Source organism: Macaca fascicularis, chromosome 8, assembly GCF_037993035.2.
Source record: "Macaca fascicularis isolate 582-1 chromosome 8, T2T-MFA8v1.1".
Taxonomy (NCBI): Eukaryota; Metazoa; Chordata; class Mammalia; order Primates; family Cercopithecidae; genus Macaca; species Macaca fascicularis.
Genome location: NC_088382.1, coordinates 44,772,076 through 44,792,115, shown reverse-complemented (window position 1 = coordinate 44,792,115; position 20,040 = coordinate 44,772,076). Strand labels below are relative to the sequence as shown.

The 20,040-nt window shown below is 49.9% G+C and overlaps 1 protein-coding gene and 1 non-coding gene across 2 annotated transcripts in view; one reads left to right on the top strand and one right to left on the bottom strand.

The window, feature by feature from the left end:
• Nucleotides 1–20,040, top strand: part of SFRP1 (secreted frizzled related protein 1) — a 47,092-nt gene that overhangs the window by 9,562 nt on the left and 17,490 nt on the right. The window lies entirely within an intron of this gene.
• Nucleotides 1,712–1,818, bottom strand: LOC123575365 (U6 spliceosomal RNA). The gene has a single exon (XR_006700660.2). It is a non-coding gene; the product is annotated as a U6 spliceosomal RNA (small nuclear RNA).

Here is a 20,040-nt window from a genome sequence, read left to right as displayed (position 1 = left end):
CTTCTTGCAGAAATGCGCAGAAAACCTGTGTCTTGGAATGAACAAAGTAAGGCCCATTTGCACTCAAATAGTCCCCGGCACAGTGTCTTATACATGGTAGACATAAAATGAAAGTTTGTCAGCTGAGTGTATGAATGACAGGGGATACTGGATGTGGATGTTGGAATTTTTTTTTTTTTTTTTTTTTTTTTTTTTTTTTGAGACTGAGTCTTGCTCTACCCTGGCTGGAGTGCAGTGGCGTGATCTCAGCTCACTGCAATCTCTGCCCCCCCGGGCTCAAGCAGTTCTCCTGCCTCAGTCTCCCAAGTAGCTGGGACTACAGGCGCCCGCCACCACACCTGGCTAATTTTTGTATTTTTAGTAGAGATGGGGTTTCACCATGTTGGCCAGGCTGGTCTTGAACTCTTGACCCCAAGTGATCCCCCCACCTTGGCCTCCCAAAATGCTGGGATTACAGGCATGATGGACTTTTTTTTTTTTTTTTTTTTTTTTAAAGGAGAAGGCTCTTTTCAAGGTGGGTATCGGCAACTTGTGTATTAAGTTCAGGGAAAACTACATGCCCTGTTTTGGGTGACTGAGCATATAAGCATCCAGAATCTCATTCGGTCAAATAAAATTAGATATGGAAGGAATTGTTACCCTGGGGGTGGAATTCGTAGGTGGAAAACAACTGAGTTTTATTGTTACTGAAGATACATATCCTATCCACAGATCTGTACGAAATGGAGCAGTTAGGATGTTTTAGGCGCGTAAAAACCTGAGATTGGTCGATTGCTCAGTGCACTAGAGGTGTGACTCCCAGCTGAGAGCCCGTGTCTCTTTCTGAGCAGCCTTCTTGTGCATGGGAGGTGGGGGGTGGGGGTGGGCGGGCAGTGAAGAGATGGAGGCTGAGCCAGTGTTTGTCTTTTTGCATCTGGCTTATTTTACTATGCATCATGTCCTCATCTTTGGATACGACTACAAACTCTCGTAAGAAGGGGAGTGGAGAGAAGGATTTGCCCTCAAGTTCACCTTTATTTTCTGAAGCTTTTCTGGAGGTGGGTAAAGAAGAAGGGACAAGGGACGAGGGGGACGAGGGGGCTGTTCACAGCTCATGCGAACTGCCCGTTTCTTTGGGTGCTGTGTTGCTCACCTGTACCACTTAAATTTTTTTTTAATGGATATAAAAGAGTTGCACATATTTATGGAGTATGTTTGATATTTTGATAAAAGCATCCAATGTGTAATGATCAAACCTGGGTAACTGGGGCTGGGCATGCTGTCTCACATCTGTAATCTCAGTGCTTTGGGAGGGTGAGGCAGAAGGACTGCTTGAGGTCAGGAGTTCCAGACTAGCCTCAACACCACAGGAAACATACTGAAACCCCATCCCCATTACAAATTAAATATTAACTGGGTATGGTGGCACACACCTGTAGTCCCAGCTACTTGGGAGGCTGAGGTGGGAGGATTGCTTGAACCCAGGAATTTGAGGCTACAGTGAGCCATGATCACACCACTGTACTCCAGCCTGGGCAACAAAGCAGGACTCTGTCTCAAAAAAAAAAAAAAAAATTGAGTAATTGGGATATCTACTACCTGAAATCCTGATCTTTGTGTTGGAAATGTTCCAAATCTACTCTTCTAGGTAATTTGAAATATACAGTAAATGATCGTTAACTATAGTTGCCTAGCTGTGCTACTGAAGACTGTATCCTACATCTTATCCTTTGAAAATACAGAACACTTCATGAACTCACATGTTTTTCTTGCACGGTGGCCATGTGAATCTGCTCTGTATTGTTCCAGTTTTACCGTGTGTGCTACTGAAGTGAGCCCCTGTACCACTTTGCCATTGTAAAGCAGTGTTGAGTTGGATAGGACATCAGAGATCAGCCAGTCCATGCCCTCACCTTACTGACTGAAGGCAATAAGACAAAAAAAGTAAAGGAGTTAGGCATTCAATGACCCAGGAGCACTGTACCTGGAACCCTGTTACTGCCCACCAGCACTTCCCTGGCAGCCAGGCCAGATTGCACACCCTTGTTCCTTCCCATCCTCTCACACCCATCACGGTGGACAGTAGTTGAGGAGCTTCCTGGGCAGGGGCATCAGGTGCTCCTTTACCCTCAGGGTTTGTAGAATTTAAATGGACTGATGTCTGTGCCCAGCACACAGAAGGAGCTCAGCAATCAGTGGCTCCCTTATTGGTGGGAAAGCCGGCAGTGTAGCAGAATGGAAAGAACACGGGCTCTGGGCCAAACAGACTTGGATTAAATCCCAACCCATTAAGCTAAGCGACCACCAGAAAGTCTCTTAAGCTCCCTCAGCCTGGCTCCTCATCAGCCAACTATGGATGAGAATTCCTACATGACTGTGTTGGGAGAATTGGATTTAATCAAGTGTGCACAGTTCCTGGAATACGGTGGCTGTTCAATCTGTAATAATTATTAAATCTTCTTATTGGAAAGAATTGTTTTAGGATGAAATTTAGCCCAGGAAGGAAAATTCTAGCACTAATGAAATCAGCTTGTTGGGGGAGAAGTTTTTTAGGAAGAAGAATGGAATATGCTAGTTAATTCTCTGGTTAACAGAGGATTCAACTGAAGAAGTGTTTTTAAAAACCCATTTGGAAGACCTTTAATAGCTTTAGGCTGCCGGGCGCGGTGGCTCATGCCTGTAATCCCAGCACTTTGGGAGGCCAAGGTGGGTGGATCACCTGAGGTCAGAAGTTCAAGACCAGCCTGGCCAAAATGGCAAAACCCCATCTCTACTAAAAATACAAAAATTAGCTGGGGATGGTGGCAGGCGCCTGTAATCCCAGCTACCCAGGAGGCTGAGGCAGAAGAATCGCTTGAACCTAGAGACCAAGGTTGCAGTGAGTTGAGATTGCGCTGCTGCACTCCAGTCTGGACGACAGTGCGAAACTCTTTCTCAAAAGAAAAAAAAAACCCACAAAAAAACTGCTTTATGCAGCTTCAAGGTGCTGCAGTTAACAATAACAATAACAAACAACTCCCCCTCGGAAAGCCAAACCCTAACTAGAAGTTAGGAGATCTGGGTTTTAGTGAGATGACATCCTTATGTCAAGGTAAACCTGGAAGCCTCCAGACAGTGATGAGGGCTGAATGTGGGAGCTGTGACTGCCTGGTGTTCCAGGATAGGCCCACTGAAGTTTCATTTGTGTGTTTTTTAGAAACCCTGTACCTAACATGTTCTCCTTCTAATTTAGCAGGACTTATGTATGAGGGACTTCAGAGCCCCTTTGTGCTGTTTTACTTCCCTCTGTCCCCTTTTTTCTCCAGCAGTATCTCTGGGACAGTTTTCCCTTCCCCGACCCCAATACCTGCCTTGTGATATTCACTTCCTTTAACCAAAAAATAGACTATGCATTATAAGGCGAATGAGCATTTAAATATTGGTAAGTTTCATCCAGTTTTGCAGAAATATGCTGGAAGCTCCAATCTGTGTGTGTGTGTGTGTGTGTGTGTGTGTGTGTGTGTGTGTATGTGTTTAAGAAGAACAAATGGCCAAGGAAATGTCAGACCATTGGCCTGCCTCGACCTTAGGGCAGCCAATTAAACATGCGTTCGCTTTGGAAGGCTTCTCAAAGGCCTATAGATTGTGCTTGAAATCTTTGTTTAGTCTTTCAGGAACACTGTCACATGGATGATTTATCAAAGAAAGTTGTTTATCTGGCAGTAAAATAAACTCTGGGCCTGTTCAGACTAAGATTTCCCGTGAATTTTTACCAAGGTAAACACTACTAACTGGCAGGTTGCAAACTCCGTGTGAAAACCAGACACATACAATACATATTTGAACTATAGCTTTGCTGTGTAGGGGGTCTGGCCTGCCGCTCGTGCTTGTCACTCCCACCGTGCTCAGAGGACCTGGCACCGCAGTCTGTCTGTCTGGGCGACCAAGAAGAGGGACTTGCCCCATCGTCAGTGTGTGCAGGAGCTGCCCCTGTAGCGTGAGCCTCCCTGGGTTTGAGTGCCTCTTACTGCTGTCACCTGGGGACTTCCTAATTCAGAGGGGGCAGGCTCAGGATGGTTCCCCTTCGCATCCCACAAATAGTTGGTGATGAGTTATGAGGACAGTGAACCAGAAGCAGCCAGCTTAGGTTTCTTTGAAAATAGACATTTGTTGAACCACTTTGGCAGGGGCTGGACATGTTGACTGATTTGGGAGCCGGGACCAGGGCGTGGTGGTAGGGGGTGAAGTCATCTTCTGGATTCTGCTGAGTGTTAATGACAGTGGCAAAAAAAAATTTTTTTGCTGCAGATGCTCCCCCAGTGTCTCTGGCTTTGCTAGTGGGTGGCTGTGGGAGACCCATTTGGGAATTAGGTAAGTCGAGTTCTGTGAGTGCCGCAGCACATATTTAAGTGAGGGGGTGGATGGACACATGAATGGTGATGATGGGGAAGAGATGAAATGAAGTCTTCCAAGTCTTTCCAGGGAAGGTACTGTAGTGATTTCTTTTTTTTTTTTTTTTGACAGCCTCTTGTTCTTGTTGCCCAGGCTGGCGTGCAGTGGTGTGATCTTGGCTCATTGCAACCTCTGCCTCCTGGGTTCAAGCATTTCTTCTGCCTCAGCCTCCCAAGTAGGTGGGATTACAGGCACCCACCACTACGCTCGGCTAATTTTTTTTCTTTTTTTTTTCTTTTTTTTTTTGAGATGGAGTCTCTCTTTCTCGTCTAGGCTGGAATGCAGTGTCGTGATCTCAGCTCACTGAAACCTCTGCCTCCTGGGTTCAAGCAATTCTCCTGCCTCAGCCTCCTGAGTAGCTGGGATTACAGGCGTGCGCCACCATGCCTGGCTAATTTTTGTATTTTTAGTAGAGACAGGGTTTCACCATGTTGGCCAGGCTTGTCTCAAGCTCCTGACCTCATGATCCGCCCACCTTGGCCTCCCAAAGTGCTGGGATTCCAGGCGTGAGCCACTGCACCGGCCTGTAGTGAATGATAGTGGTTTTTTCAGGGAGACTGCTGGATTATAAACTTCTTGTTCTTACAGTCCCAGCCAGCCCCAGATGCTGGAGTTTCTGTGTCCCACTAGCCTTGGGGTTCTTCCTGCAGGGCTGAGTTTAAGATGGTTGTGGGTAGCTCTCATAACTCATGCTGCACCCTGGGTCCTTCTCATCTCAACTCCTCAAAGGGGCAGGAGCAAGAACTGGGGACTCCTGAGAGAAGGTGACATTTGTGTCTGTTTGGGCTTTTGGGGTTGGGATCTCGGTGCATGTGCAGAGCTTCCATATAGATGTTTGAGTCTTGAATGTAAAAGGTGTTGGTCTGTTGGGTTTGGGGGGCTGTGAGCCTGAGAGCTGAGGTTATTTGACAGTTCTTAGGGACTGATGTGCAGGTAATAGATGCTTACTGACTTGCATATATTTGAAGGCATAAAAGAGGTATTTTCTGTAGGGCAGGAATTAAGGGAAATCATTTACAAATTCTGAAAGGATGTCTGTGAGTTGTAAAGAGATGCCAAAATAGTACTTTGGCAGTGGGGAGAAAACGAGAAACCAGCTTCTCTAAATGATGTTCTTTCTCATTCAGGCAGGATTATGAGGGGGATTTTCTCTCTCTTGTTTTCTCTAGCCCTTCCATCAGCTTTCTCCGCAGGACATTTCCTTTTGGGACTACCTCAGATGTGTTCTCTTCTCTTTGTGAGCTCTTTGAAAATTATTTCACACTGGCGTCTTCCGCAACGGATGCATTCAGCTTTGGGGAATGGCTTATGGCTGAAGGAAATCCCCAACTGTATGTCTGTGGCACCAGAGCTAGAAACAAGCCTGGATAAGCACTTTAAACCCTGAGAACAGCTGGTGCCCGGAGAGCGCATTCCCTCCTGCGGTACTCCATAGGGTGGCCGTGCCAGCCCGCTGTGCTTGCCTCTCAGGCTCATAGACAGCCTGGGCACCCTCCACTTTTCCTTTGGTCTCAGCACCATATGGAGGACCCTGTTCTTGCCCTCAACATATTTAAGAATCTGGAGGCCAAGTGTGGTGGCTCACGCCCGTAATCCCAGTGCTTTGAGAGGCTGAGGCAGGAAGATTGAGCCCAGGAGTTCAAGACCCTGTCTCTACAAAAAATAAAAAAATAGCCAGATGTGGTGGCACATTGTGGTCCCAGCTACTTGGTGGGACGTGCGTTTGAGCCTGCGAGGTCGAGGTTGCAGTGAGCTGTGTTCAGGACACTGCACTCCAGCCTGGGTCTGAAACAGGGCGAGACCTTGTCTCAAAACAGAAACAAAAACAACCCCCCCCACAAAACCCCCAAGAATCTGGTGGGTGAGACAGGCCTTTGCCATGCTTGTTTGTCTCTGTTCTTTGTATCTTCAGATGCCTTTGTGTGTAGTTCTAGCTCTCAGGCCTGAAGGAGGGAGGGGTGTTCGGTGGGGCCTGGAGAAATTCAGGGAAGTTTCTTGGAGGAGATGAGGATCGAACTGTCAGGCTGAAGATTAATGGAGAAAGTAGAGGAGGGCATTCCTGGTGTCAGGAGACGAGGACAGGGAAAGGGAGTTAAGACTCAAAGCAAGTAGTAATTCTTCAACTGATGAAACCTAAGCTGGTAAATAAATACAGAGGAGAATGTTGGTTTGTCATTTGTCAGTTATAACAACTCACTCCCCATTCTGTGTTCTGGTTAGCCCTGGCCCACAGCGTGGGGACTCAAAAGCTGGATCGAGGTATGGGAGGGGGAGTTGCTTCTTCCGATTTGCAGCTGTCTGTGTACCCAGCTCAAAGGGTGATGAGGTCCCAGCAAGGCTGCACCTGCTCCTGTGGTGCAGCAGTTGGAATGAATGGCCCATGTGTTTCAGGGTTCCCTCGTGGTTGTGGCCATGGGCCTGAGTCAGAGATGACACCCAGGGAGTGCATAGCTGTGAGGGGAAGGAGTTCAGTCAGGTAAGTACTTGTTGTCAGCCCTGGGCAAGGTGCTGAGAAGTGCACAGGCAAGATTTGAGCCTTGAGAGCGGCCTCTCATCTCCACGTTACCCGCAACCACTGCTTCCACTTACAGGATGCAGGGCTGGCTGGAAAGAGTCCCGACCTTTGTTCTGAGATGTAGAGGCACTAGAAGCCAAGATGTCCGCACAGTGCCAAATGCCAGCCAGCACCCAAACTCTCTGGTTACAGGGTCTTTACTCTTAACACACACTCATTTAAAAATAGGCTCATGATGTGTGTTTGTGCATGTGTTTTCTTTTGAAAATCTAACCACCTGCAGAAGGTGTGCACTCTTGCAGAGATAATTCAACAATCGTTGGGCTTTTACTGAGTCCTGCTTAGTCTATACCACATCTGTTGACTAGAATCCACATCTAGAAAGATTTTAGCTGTGTAAACAGAAGTGTTGATATCATTTCTTCCCAGGGCTTGGGAAGAGGGAAGTCTCCATAATTGTATTAGTTTGTTCTCACAGGCTATAAAGATACTACACCATTCTGGATACTTTATAAAGAAAAGAGGCTTAATTGACTCACAGGTCCACATGGCTGGGGAGACCTCAGGAAACTTACAGCCATGGCATAAGGGGGAGCAGGCACGTTCTACATGGCGGCAGGTGAGAGTGTGTGAAGGAAGTGAAGGGGGAAGAACCCCTTATAAAACCATCAGCTCTTGTGAGAACTCACTCACTATCATGAGAACAGCATGGGGGAAACTGTCCCTGTGATCCAGTCACCTCCCACCAAGTCTTTCCCTCAACACCTGGGGATTATAGTTCAAGAAGAGATTTGGGTGGGGACACAAATCCTAACCATATCAATAATCAGAGCCAAAAGGGGCTGCTATGGGGTCCTTGCTGCAAAGAATTCTGCAGCCGTCTCCTCCCTCCAAGTGCTCTGAACCCAAGTTAAGCCCTGGGTAAGGAAGGTGAAAACTCTGTTGGCCATAGATAGCTTTTACCTGCACACCTGAGTCCAGGAGCGGAGGTTTTTAATGGTGTAATTCTGCCTGGGGTGTGTTGCCTTTGAAGTGTGTTATGAGTGTGAAGCCCTGCAGTGAGCCTCGGGCTGGCCAGACAGGGGCTGGTGAGTTTTGGAGGAGAGGTTGAGGGTGTCTGTATTGAGGGGCCCCTGGCCACACTGGGGTACCTTGCTGTCTGCACTCCTGGGGCCTGTTTGAGGCAGAAGCTTTGGGTTTGTCACAGGCTTCGTCAAGGTGCCTCTGTCCATGCTCCAGCCCTGGCTCACAGTGCCTTTGTGCTGCTCCTCATGGTGTTTCCTGCCTCAGGGAGGAAACGCCTGGATTAACCTAATCTCATGTTAGTGTCACAGACCCAGTCAAGGCTAATTGCATGGTATGCGTGCTAGGCTCCACGCTGGTGAGTGTCCAGAAAATGGTCATGGGGTGTGACTGGGAAGTAGTTCTGCTCTGCCAGGACTTACCGTCTAGAGGAGGTCAGGAGATGCAGAGATGCCTGTGATAGAGAAGAGCTGGGAGCCACGGGAGCATAGAGCAGGGAGCTGGTCTTCAAGGAAATGAGAAAGGGGAGCTGCAGAGATGAGAGACCCTGTGCTGTCCTCCATGGACCTGGTAGGCATTTGTCCTCCATGGACCTGGTAGGCATTTGTCAGGCAGCAAAGGTGGGCCTAGGAAGATAATCCCAGCGGAGATCAGACCAGGAGCTGCGACGCTGCACTGGGGAGTGGTGAATCTTTTTGTGGTTAGCTTATCAGGCTGTGGTGGCGAGTGTCTAGAAATGATGACAAAACAGGCAAAAGACAGCTTGTGCAGCTATCTGACTGCTTTCTTACAGAATGGAGATTTGGCCTTGTTGGCAACACAGAGACAGTGGGAACCTATTTTAAAACATGACTGTCTTATATCTTTAAAAAAGACCTCAAAAAAAAAAAAAAAAAAAAAAAAAAGAGAGAGAAAAGGAGGAGGAAGAGGAGGACAAGAAGAGGAAGACCTCATTAATCAAATAACGAAGTCCTAATGGCAGAACTGCAGACACCAGTGGTGAGACGTTTTGGACAGGGAGCCTCTGAGTGAGGGTGGGAGGGAGAGAGGAGCCCTGGAGCCATGTCCCTGAGGAGAGGGCTCAGGGTGGTGCCTGTTGGGTCCGGGCCTGCTCAGGGCCACCCACTTGAAGGAGCCCTCGGGAGGTGGCTGATGAGGTCAGCACAGCTGCCCTGGCCATCAGGGAAGGGGCCATCTGCAGCGGTCAGTGCCCCGGGACACCTGCGTTCTGCGTGTGCAGAGTGGGAGCCAGAACCTGTAATCAACTCATACTTGGGTCACCGCAGGACTGGCCATTACCAAGAGCCGTTGTCAGGACCCATAAATGGCCCTGACTTTTCTTTCCAGACCTTGTTTCCAGATCAGGGGCAGGAGGCACAGTGCCTCCGGAGCCAGCCCTAAAGCATTGCACTGGGAATGGCATTCATGAGGGCCTGTGGGGCTGGGTTAGCCCAGGTGTCTGGAGCTTCCCTGAAAGAGGGAGGCAGGAGAGGCTGCAGTGACAATAAGGGACAAGGGGAGGTGCGTGTGTGGTATGTGTGTGTTTATGCCTCTGTGCACATGGGGCTATGTCTGCGAGATGTGGGTGTCTGTTGATGCCTGTGTATAGCCGGGGGACACAAGGGATCACCTGCTGTGCACACATGTGTGTTTGTGTCTGTGTTTGCCTGTGTATGGGTCAATCTGTGAAGTGTGGGTGTAGACAGATGTGGGTGGTGTGTGGTGTGATGGGCTGTGTACATGTGCCCTCCTGCGTGTCTGTCTGTGTGTGCATAGCACATCTGCCTGGTGAGCGTGGCTGTGCCGGGCAGCTGCCTTTTCCAGCTGATCTGACCTTCCCAGGGACTTGGTCTCCACTGGTGAGGCCCGAGGCTCACTTCGTCCCCCAGCACTTGAGAGAGACACTGTCTAGAACATGCTGCTAATCCACCATCCTCCAGAAGAGTTTCTGAGAAGCCCAGGAGGGATTTCTCTGCAGTGATGCCATTATACAAACTGAGTGCCATCTTTGTAAGTTTGGGGAACACTCCTATGGTCTTGGTATTTTGTTTATTACTTTGAGTGCCAAATAGACCTCTTTTGTTTAAGTTTCAGTGTTTGCAGCAAGTCCATTTAGAACTGCTGGTTCTCCGGGCAGGAGTCACTTCCTTAGCTGATTCCAGCGGTTAGCAGGGATTAGCATAAAGGCTGTGCTGTAATGCCTAGGATTTAAAGAGTGCATTGGAAAGAACACTTGTAGCCTTAGGAGTTGTACAGGTGTGAGCCCAGTGCCTGGTTCTACCACCTACTGTGTCAGCGCCCGCAAGTCACCAAAGCACTTGGTGGCTCAGTTTACCCACTTGTTAAAAAACAAAAACAAAGACTTGCATTAGAAGATAAAATATGGGGTAAGAAAAAAAATAACACAAGTTCTGGAGTCCTGGCACCTAGTTTCTGCACTGCTACTGAACTGTTTGTGACTTTGGCCAGTCAGCTCAAATCTCCGAGCCTGTTTCCTTAGGCGTGTTGAAGGGGTCACCATAGGTGATCTGTGATATCCTCCAGCTCTGCAGTTGGGTGGTTTTGTTCTGTGGCAAAAACTCTGTGACTTGCTCTCTAGGTGTAAAATCTTGGTTGGCACCTCCTGCTCCCCAGGCAAGGCCCCGGGGAACACTGGCCTTCACCTTGAGTGCATGGGGAAGAGGAGCCTCTATGTGCCTGAGAGGGTGGAGCAGATGGAAACTGAGTTGGACAAATTCATTGAAGGGTAGAGTTGGGGGTGCAGTGGAGGGCGTAGGACCACTGCAAAGGGCAGTGCATTGTATAAACTGTGGATCAGTGGTCTCTGACCAGGGCTGGGAGCTGCTGGACATCGTGGTCCCAGTGCCATCTTCTTGGGCTGGTCCCCGCATTTGCAGCCTCTCTCCTGAATGTGTCTCCGTGCTGCTGCTGCTTCCCGTGTTCTCAGAAACCCAGCGACGGATGTCATAGGAGCCCCTTCCACTGCATAGGGTAGGAGAGAGCCTCCTTTGGGGAAGCAGTTTGGAAGCAGTTACTTTCTAAAACTCAGAACTGAGTTTTCATTCCTGCCCACAATTTACTAGTCACATGGCTTTGGCCAAAGGCAGTGCGTGAAACCACAGTTTTCTCATTTGCCGAATGATGGCCATCATGCATCCCCCACAGAGCTGGTGTGTATGGAAGAGTCTTGGAAACTACAAAGTGCAATGTAGTTTTTATTTATTGGACAGGGTCTCTGTTGCCCAGGCTGGACTGCAGTGGCACAATCATAGCTCAGTGCAGCCTCGAACTCCTGGGCTCAAGCGATATTTCTGCCTCTGCCTCCCAAGTACAGGAACTACAGGTGCATACCACAACGCGTGGCTAATTTTTATTTTTATTTTATTTTTTTGGAGACAGAGTCTCACTCTGTCATCCAGGCTGGAGTGTGATGGTGTGATCTCGGCTCACTACAACCTCTGCCTCCCGGGTTCAAGTGATTCTCCTGCCTCAGCCTCCTGAGTAGCTGGGATTACAGGCACCCACCACCACACCTGGCTAATTTTTGTATTTTTAGTAGAGACAGGGTTTCACCATGTTGGCCAGGCTGGTCTTGAACTCCTGACCGCAGGTGATCCACCTGCCTTAGCCTCCCAAAGTGCTGAGATTACAGGCATGAGCCTCTGTGCCCTGCCAAATTTTTAATTTTTTAAAAATAGAAACGGGGTCTCGCTATGTTGCCCAGGCTGGTCTTGAACTCCTGGCCTCAAGTTATCCTCCTGCCTATAGGCATGAGCTACCATGTCCAGTGTACAAAGTGCAGTTCTCCTCTAACTCGTCATTCACCCCGTGGCGGCCAGTCCCAGCTGCCCTCTCACAGCTCCGTGTGGCATCCCTGGAAGGGCTTCCTGTTTATGTGAAGGCTGTCAGGACGCCCTGGTCCCTTCCCTTAAAGCATTTGTGACACATGCTGCACTTTCCTTAAACCATAGCAGGTGAATGCATTTTATAGATATACCAGATTGAAGCCAGGATAGTAAAGGTAATGTATTTCTCAGAGAAGTTTAAAAAGAACTTCAGAGGTTATAATAATACACACCGATCTATCCGCTCACCTTCTCTGTGGACTCACAGGGAGAGCAAATATTAGCTGAAGACCCTGAGATTGAAAGCATTAAATCAGAGAGGATGCTTGAAAAATCCAGGCTTGAGATGTAGAGTCAGGCTCACCCCCAAAGAGGGAACGGAGCCCACAGCAGGCCCTGGTACAGGTGGGATGGATGCATCGGGGCCACCAGCCTGCAGTGGCACGTGACCTGGTGCTCTAACCCACCCTCCATGCTGTTCCTCTGAGCCGATGCCAGCATTTAGAATGAGCACTCAGCATCGCTTCGGCCATGGCGGCCGATGGCAGAGATTTTGTGTAAGAGGAACTGTGAGCTGAGAGAAAACGAGCTGGCACGCCTGTCATTCCTAGACATTTCCCACTTTCTTGGGGCCTGGCCATTCTCTTCCCCATATTCCCCCTTCAAATGGACAATGTGTTTCAGGATGTCCACCTCTTAGGACTGCAGGTGTCAGGAGGAAAACAGATGTGAGGGCCAAGGCTGTGCAGTCCAGCAAAGGGAACACTCCCGTGTGGCACCGGCAGAACTGGGCTTGAGGAAATGAAACTTTGTTCCGCAGAGGGGCGGACTGCCTTGTTCCGTGGTAGGGTCCCACTGTGGAAGTTATTCAGAGACCTGGCGGCCTTTTAGCTGCGATACCTGGAGGCCTGCACTGAACAGGAAGCCAGAGGCATGACCCACAGGACTCTTTCAGCCCTTCAGATGCCACGCTTAGGGCACTCACTGTGTGCTTTCCGGCTCGTGACTTCTCCCCAGAAGTTGGCTGTGTCGGTGAGTGAACCTTTCTTCTGGTGGAGTGTAAGATGATCTTCCTGAGGAGGGTGCAGGAGCCAACTAGGGACCCCATCTCTTTAGGTCACCAGCAGTGTACGAATCCCACCCTTGAAATTAGTTCCTAGCTGCCCCGGATCTCGTGTGTGGACCCGCTCTTCAGTGAAGAAAGGGATGACGCCAGGGTATGTAAAGACGGAATCCTGGAGTCATTCCACGTTGCGTGTCTTGGAGAGGAAGGCCAGATGGCCTGGAGCATTCTAGTGGCCGTGACTCTTTGGGAACGGACCTCCAGTTGCCAGCAAGGAGGCCCCGTGGACGTGGAATGAAGTCCAGGCCCGGGGCTGAACCCCCTCCCCCTGCCCCGGCTTCTTTCATCCAAGGAGGAGCCACCGGTCCCATACTCCCTCTGCCTCCTTTGGTGTCGATTTTCCTGGTGACTTTGGAAAACAAATCCTTTTTTGCCTTCACAGTTGTGTCCGGGTGTGTGTGCAGCGGGGGAGGCAGTGGGAAGGTTGAGTGGGAACCGCCCCTGCCTCGGAACAGGAGTAGAAACCATGTATTGTGTTGGATTTTCCCTGTGACTGACAGCTCTTTGCCCGGAGCCTTCTTCGCTTACAGACTTAATGTATCTCCTGGCAGGTTTCCTTGTTTTGGATGATTACTCGAAGTCGGGAACAGGCAAGCCCAGGGAGGAACACAGAGTGTTTCTCTCTCTTGGGTTCATCGTCCCCATCCCTGTCCCCCAATTCCCGATGCTCTTTGGGAGTGGGGTGGTGCCAGGAATCAGGTCTGGGCCAGCTGGAAACTCTGAGCTTCTGCCTTACCCACCCACGCCCTCCCCCTGCCTGGTTCCATAGAATGAGGACCCTGAGTTGGAGTGGAAACGTTGCCTGTGCCTCCTCTGGAGCCCTCAGCCTGAGAGTTCCTGGGGACTCACACCCCAAAACTCCACACAGAACACCAAAGGGTGGCCACTTCCAAGGCAGCTGGGAGGGATCATTGGCACTCCTGACCCCAGCCTGGACCTGGCCATCCCATCCGGTGGAGCCTCCATTCTGCTTGAGCTAACTGAGCACGCCTGTCTGTCCTAGGTCCCTGCCTCACCCCAGAATGCTCTTCAGAGGAGGCAGGGCAGGGGCACTCCCTGGCACTCGCAGGGGTTCAGTGCTTCCTGAGTTGGAAGGGCTGGAGGGCTGGGCCACAGCCCGGCTGTTGTATCTGACTATGGTCCTGGGATGAGTGCGGCCAGGCGGGCTGACCTCAGGGTCCCTGGCTCCCGGCTTTCCTGCCTCACTGCAGCTGCATTTCTGTCAGGAAATGACTTATCTGATAGTAAGCTGGGGCTGCACTTCTTCAGCCTATAGTGGGGCTTAGTTCTCTGGTTTTTGGCATTTTGTTCTGGCAGGGAAGTGGGGAGCGACTTGCTTGCATTTGTGGAAGAAAGGAGGGAGGCTGATTGAGCCTGTGGGGCTGGAACCTGAGGGGCTGGGGCGTCACCCTTCCGGAAATGTGTGCCTGAAGGGAATAGTGTGTGGGGAACGAGGGGCAGGGGACAGCAGTGGCTCCAGAGAGTCAGGAGTCCTGGTTCTGGTGCAAGCTCAGATGGTGACGGCTGAGGGGCTGGGGGCCTCATTTTCTCTCTGGGCCTTAGTTTTCTGATCGGTAAAATGAGACTTTGGTTAGATGGCCTCTTAAATCCCATTGTGCTTTAATATTCTGTGCAGTTATATGTGAAGTTCGTGTTCCTTAGACACTCAGGTGCCACAAAGCACAATTTGTCTTCAGAGGAAATCTCACCTGGAACTCCATTGTGGAAAACCAGGCAGCATAGGCCACCAGGTTGGAAGCAGAGGGGACTAAGTGTCAGTCTGGCTTGGCCTACACTTACTCTTGGGGTGCATCTGTGGGACATAGGGAAGAGTGAGTGTCTGACCTCAGGGAAGAAGGGCAGAGTGAACTCAATGAGACACTGAATCTGTACTTTCTCCCTGGACTGGAGCATTGGCCCTGGCCTCACAGCCTGGGGGTACGCATGATGGCAGGCCATGTCAGCCTGCCAGCCTGCACTTGCCTGCACTTTCTAGCTGCTCCCAGAGGCTTTGCCTCTGCCTCACCCCAGAATGCTCTTCAGAGGAGGCAAGGGAGACCCCTCCCGCTATGCCACCCTCCCTGGGCTCTGTAGAGTGAGCAGGTGTGGTCCTGCAGGCTGGGCTCTGTGGAGTGAGCAGGTGCAGTCCCTGCAGGTCACTTCATTTGCTGCTGCCCTGAGCGGCTGTCCTGGCTGCTGTCAGCCATGCTGGAGGTCCCTGGCTATTTGCAGCCCAGCATCTCCTGAGTGGTAGCTCCATTGCCAGCCTGAGGGTCCCTGTGGCGCTTTCAGCCATCACAGTGCCGCCAGAGCATTGTGCCCAGCGCATGAGTGGGGTTCGCTGTGGGAGGGGCCCTCCGGCAATGTTCTCCGGGCCCTGGTGTGTCCCAGCCTCTAGTGAAAGAGCTCTTCAGTGTGTTTACCCAGCACTTTCTTCCCACAGTTGTGGCTGGTTTCCATAATAGCCACTGTGCTGCACCTGGAGCTGCCGTTCTCCTCCTCCTCTTCTATTTGAGTCTGGGCTAATGAACCAGATTCTTTCTTACTATTCTTGGATTATCTAGCTTCCCATCCTCACTCAGTGATGAGGCTCCGGTCAGCCACTCTAGATGTGCCTGCCTAGGTTTGGATCCTACTTGCTGACAGTCTTTAAGTTTGCCATGGCAAACAGGTAATGCTGGTGGGGCTGTAGGCAGTCCCCCAGAGGGTCCCCTGACCCAGCTAGGACACCTTGTGTACAGCAGTAGGTTGGATGGAACAGTCAGGGTGAGCAAAGGAACAAGCTCTAATGAACTCTTTGTATTAGCCCAACTCATCAATAGATACAAGAAAATTGGAGGAGTTTGGCCAGGCATGGTGGCTCACACCTGTAATCCCAGCACTTTGGGAGGCCGAGGCGGGTGGATCACCTGAGGTCAGGAGTTAGAGACCAGCCTGACCAACATGGCGAAACCCTGTCTCTACTAAAAATAGAAAAATTAGGCAGATGTGGTGGTGGGTGCCTGTAATCCCAGCTACTCTCGGGAGGCTGAGGCAGGAGAATCACTTGAACCTGGGAGGCAGAGGTTACAGTGAGCCGATTTTGTGCGACTGCACTCCAGTCTGGGTGACAGAGTGAAACTCTGTCTCAGAAAAAAAGAAAAGAAAAGAAAAGAAAGTTGGAGGAGTTTAAGTTTTTTTCTTTTAGTTTCTGGAAAAATAGCGTTGATCTGAATGATTTTTACAAGTTTAGCTACTGACTTTGGCCTGATCTTCTGATCACTTCATTGGATTGTCTTTAAGTAAATCTTGAGCATGGCTGAAACAGCAATCGGGGGTCTGCACGTTTTCTGTCTAGATGGTCTTATGGGGTTTCTTACCTGGCCACCAGGTCTGTCTAATGCAGAGACCGTGACCTATTCGCGGGACAAGGCCTAAAGATCACCCTACTCCCATTCTATGGGAGGCACACACACTCTGAAGGGGACTCGGAGGAGGAGATAGATGTGACACCTACCTGGTGGTCTAATTCTGACACTTGTCAGGGAAAAGTACTTTTTACTGTAGCAAAGGGAAGGAAAAACAAAGACATGACTGACTTGAAACTTAATAAAGAAAGATATTGAAATCTACATCTAGAAAGAAAGGAAGAAACAGGATGGAGAGTCATGTCATCCAAGGTCATGTAATAAAAGCAAGAATCTAAATTCAGCAGTGCTCTTATCTGTGAGATACGTTGGAATCTTCATTCTTTTGGAGTGGAATGAAGAAGAATGAGATTGTAGATCGCCACAGAGAGCTTCTTGAAAGAACATAGGGAAATGAATCAAAATTTCTAAAGCTGGAGTTATTTTGGCCCGATCAGTGTAAAAAAACTTTATTTGCATGTCTCTGGCTTTTCCTGAAAGCAGGGCAGTACTTTAAAATTGGACAGAAAGCCAGGAAAATAATAAATGAATGGATGAATAAAGTATAGATAAACATGTATATAACTCTGTACATATATTTGTGTATATAATTTATTTTTGAATATTTAGTTTCAAAAAGGCAATGTATTCACATGGTATAAAATAAAAAATGTCCAAATAATGCAGAATTAAAAGTAAGAGGAACATGTTGCCATGTTCAAAATGCTTTCCCATGCTTGAGTTTATTTTTATTTTATTTTAAAATTTATTAATTTATTTCTATTTCAGATTTCCAAACAAGCATTTTTTTTCTTTTGTGTTTTTGGAGGCAGGGTCTTGCTCTCCCTCCCAGATTGGAGTGCAGTGGCACAATCATAGCCTGACCTCCTGGGCTCAAGCAGTCCTCCCACCTCAGCCTTCTGAGTAGCTGGGACTACAGACCCACACGACCAAACCGGACTAGTTAAAAAAAATGTAGAGACTGGGTCTTGCTATGTTGCCCAGGCTGGTCTCAAACTCCTGGGCTCAAGCCATCCCCCTACCTTGGCCTCCCAGAGTGTTGGGATTATAGGCCTGAGTCACCCTGCGTGGCCAAAACCTAATTTTTAACATTACAAAACACAGAGTTACAAGGTGCACACATCTGAACACTTTGGGTGAGAGTCCCTTTGCCATGCAGGCAAACCAGGGACAGTGAGAGGCAGATGTGGGAGGCAACCAATCAGCTACCCAAAAGGCCCTTAGCAACCCAGTCCTATAGGGTGATGAGAGGAATGGAGGGGCCACCTCTTGCGTCCCTGGCCCTGAGTGCTCTGAAGGTCTCCAGCAGTCTTGTGAATTGTCTTAGCAGCTAATTTCAAGCTCTACATACAAATGAGGACCCTTTGAAAGCTGTTTATTTGTTGACCATGAGGCACGACATACGCATTTGCCAGAGGTGCTCTGGGCAAATCATGGTCAGGGTAGGTGAGAACACCAGAGAGCGGTCAGCAAGGTTGGAAGGGGATCCTAGATTTTGAGACTGTGCCTTTCCCAGTTGGCCATGTATATGAAATTCAACACCCCGTAGGCTGTGGGGGTTTCCCCTGCACACAGCACGCAGCTCCTCAGGTTACTGATCGTGCTCAGCCAGGGTGTGTGCGGTGTGCGAGGGATGGCTTCACAGTGAGCCCTCAGTCAATGATGGATTGACCCTGTGACTGTTGTTTATATTATGCCCCTTTAGACACATCCATCCACAAGAGACAGGAGCCACAACGGTGCTCGGATAGCTCCTGAGGAATGACTAGCTGCCTCCGCATCCTCAATGTGTCTGAACTCTTTGGATGGCAGCCGTGAGCTGAACCCTTCTGTGCTCTGAAGGGACTTTGCCTCTAGCTATGGGTGTGTGCAAGCTGACATTTGTCTTTTATTTTCCCCTGTCTGTGGCTGCAACATCAATCCCCCAACGCTGAGGGAGTGAGGGGCACTGCATTCCCACTCCACTGGCAAATCCTTGAAGGGCCTGCCCGGCCCACTGGATGTGTCCAGCTGCGTAACAGGGCAAAGCTTGCTGGTGAAGGCTGGTGAGGTGGGCTGTGATAGCAGCCCTGATGCACGCTGGAGGCTTTGGGGAGGAGGTGCAGTAGAGAGGACTCCCACTCCCTCCCTGCACGGGGTGGAAGGCCACAAATGAGGTAGGAGCATTTGGCAGGAGGCAAGAGAGGCAGGAAAAGGAAATAGAGGAGAGGGAGCTGTATACATTAGAGGTGGTCATGCCTGCTGGGAGCTCATGGGCCTGTCCCATGGGACTCAGCCTTGGCCCCCAAACCTGGATGTTGACTGTCTTCAGTAGGAAGAGAAGCATGGTCCCTGGAGAGTACTTGGAACATTAAAAGAATCTGTCCGTTGTGGAGCCACTTGGTAGAGATACTTAGAAAGCACTTGCCTTCTGCATGCTAGGGGTGCATCTGGGAGTTGGGGAAGGTGTTCCAGATTGCGGGCTGAGCGCTCGTTCCTGCAAAGCTCTGTCTCTGTGTGCCCCGAGTCTTGGCCCATCCAGTAGCCTTCTGTGGTCTCCTCTAGGGCTGGGGCTGTTTGTCCCTCTGTGGGTGCTAATTTGGCCCCGTGGGTCAGCAGCCCCTGCCGCCATGGGAAAGCTTTTCATTTGTTTCTTCTCAAGAAATGGCTTCCTGAAGAAGCAGAAAGGGCGTGCAGAGTCGGGGTCTTACGGGATTTTATTGCCGCTTGCTCCCTTCAGCTCTCAGAACCTCTGCCTTGTGACTTGTGTGTAGGCTCCGGATGGGTTGAGAGGAAGGAAAGACCCAGGGAGGGTTCGGGGACCTGGAAGCAGGTGTCAGGGCATTCAGCTTGAGGTCGATGCCACCTGGCTGCCCTGAATGCATGCCAGCGGAGTAGGGCAGGGAGTGCAAAGTCTAGAAAACAGAGGTAAGGCCGGCTTTGAGATAGGACTGGGTGCCGATTCCTCTTAACTTTTTAGATTCTTGGCTTCAGCCAGACCTGCCTCAGGCCAAGACACTTTTCAGCTTTGAGAGGCCAGCGTTCCTCTGCATCCTGTTTGGTGTACGTTGCCATCTCACTGGATGATTGTGTGCCTCTGGCAGGGCTTTGCTGCACTGCCCCCCGACCCTCCACCCCACAAAGGAAAACTGTATGAGCTCTGTCAGCCCTCCCCCTGCACCCCCCCGGGGTTGGGAGGGAAGCCCGGTGCTGCCCATCTTATGCTGGGGAAGGTGTGCGACTTGGGCCCAGGCTCAGACTGGACCTCATGCCCACCAAGGGCTGGAGTCGGAGCAGGCCGCCAGGGTGCCTCTGTCTTCAAGCCTTCCTGCTGTTGACATAAAGCCTAGAAAGCTGAAAAAAAGAAAGAGACTATTCAGGTATAGAAAGTTGGATAAATAGGTGGGGTCAGAAATGGGAATAAGCAAGAACCTTGAACTGTGATTGTGACACTATCAGGTCCAGAGAGACGAGGCCTCTATTTTTGCTTTGGAGAGAATCGTGTGATGGCGAGGATGAAGGATTTTGGACATAGGCATTTTTTGTGCTTTCTTAGCTTTGTATTTTGGAGCTGTCTATGATGGATCAGAGGGGTGTTTCCCTCTCTAAATCCCTTTATGCCTAGAAAGCTCTTGGAGGGAAAAGGGGCCAGTGAGACCCTTCTCTGCCCCTAGGCCTGAAAAGCAGCTATCCCCAGTAGAAAGGGGACCCCCAAGACAGAGGCCTCCTGTTCTGCTT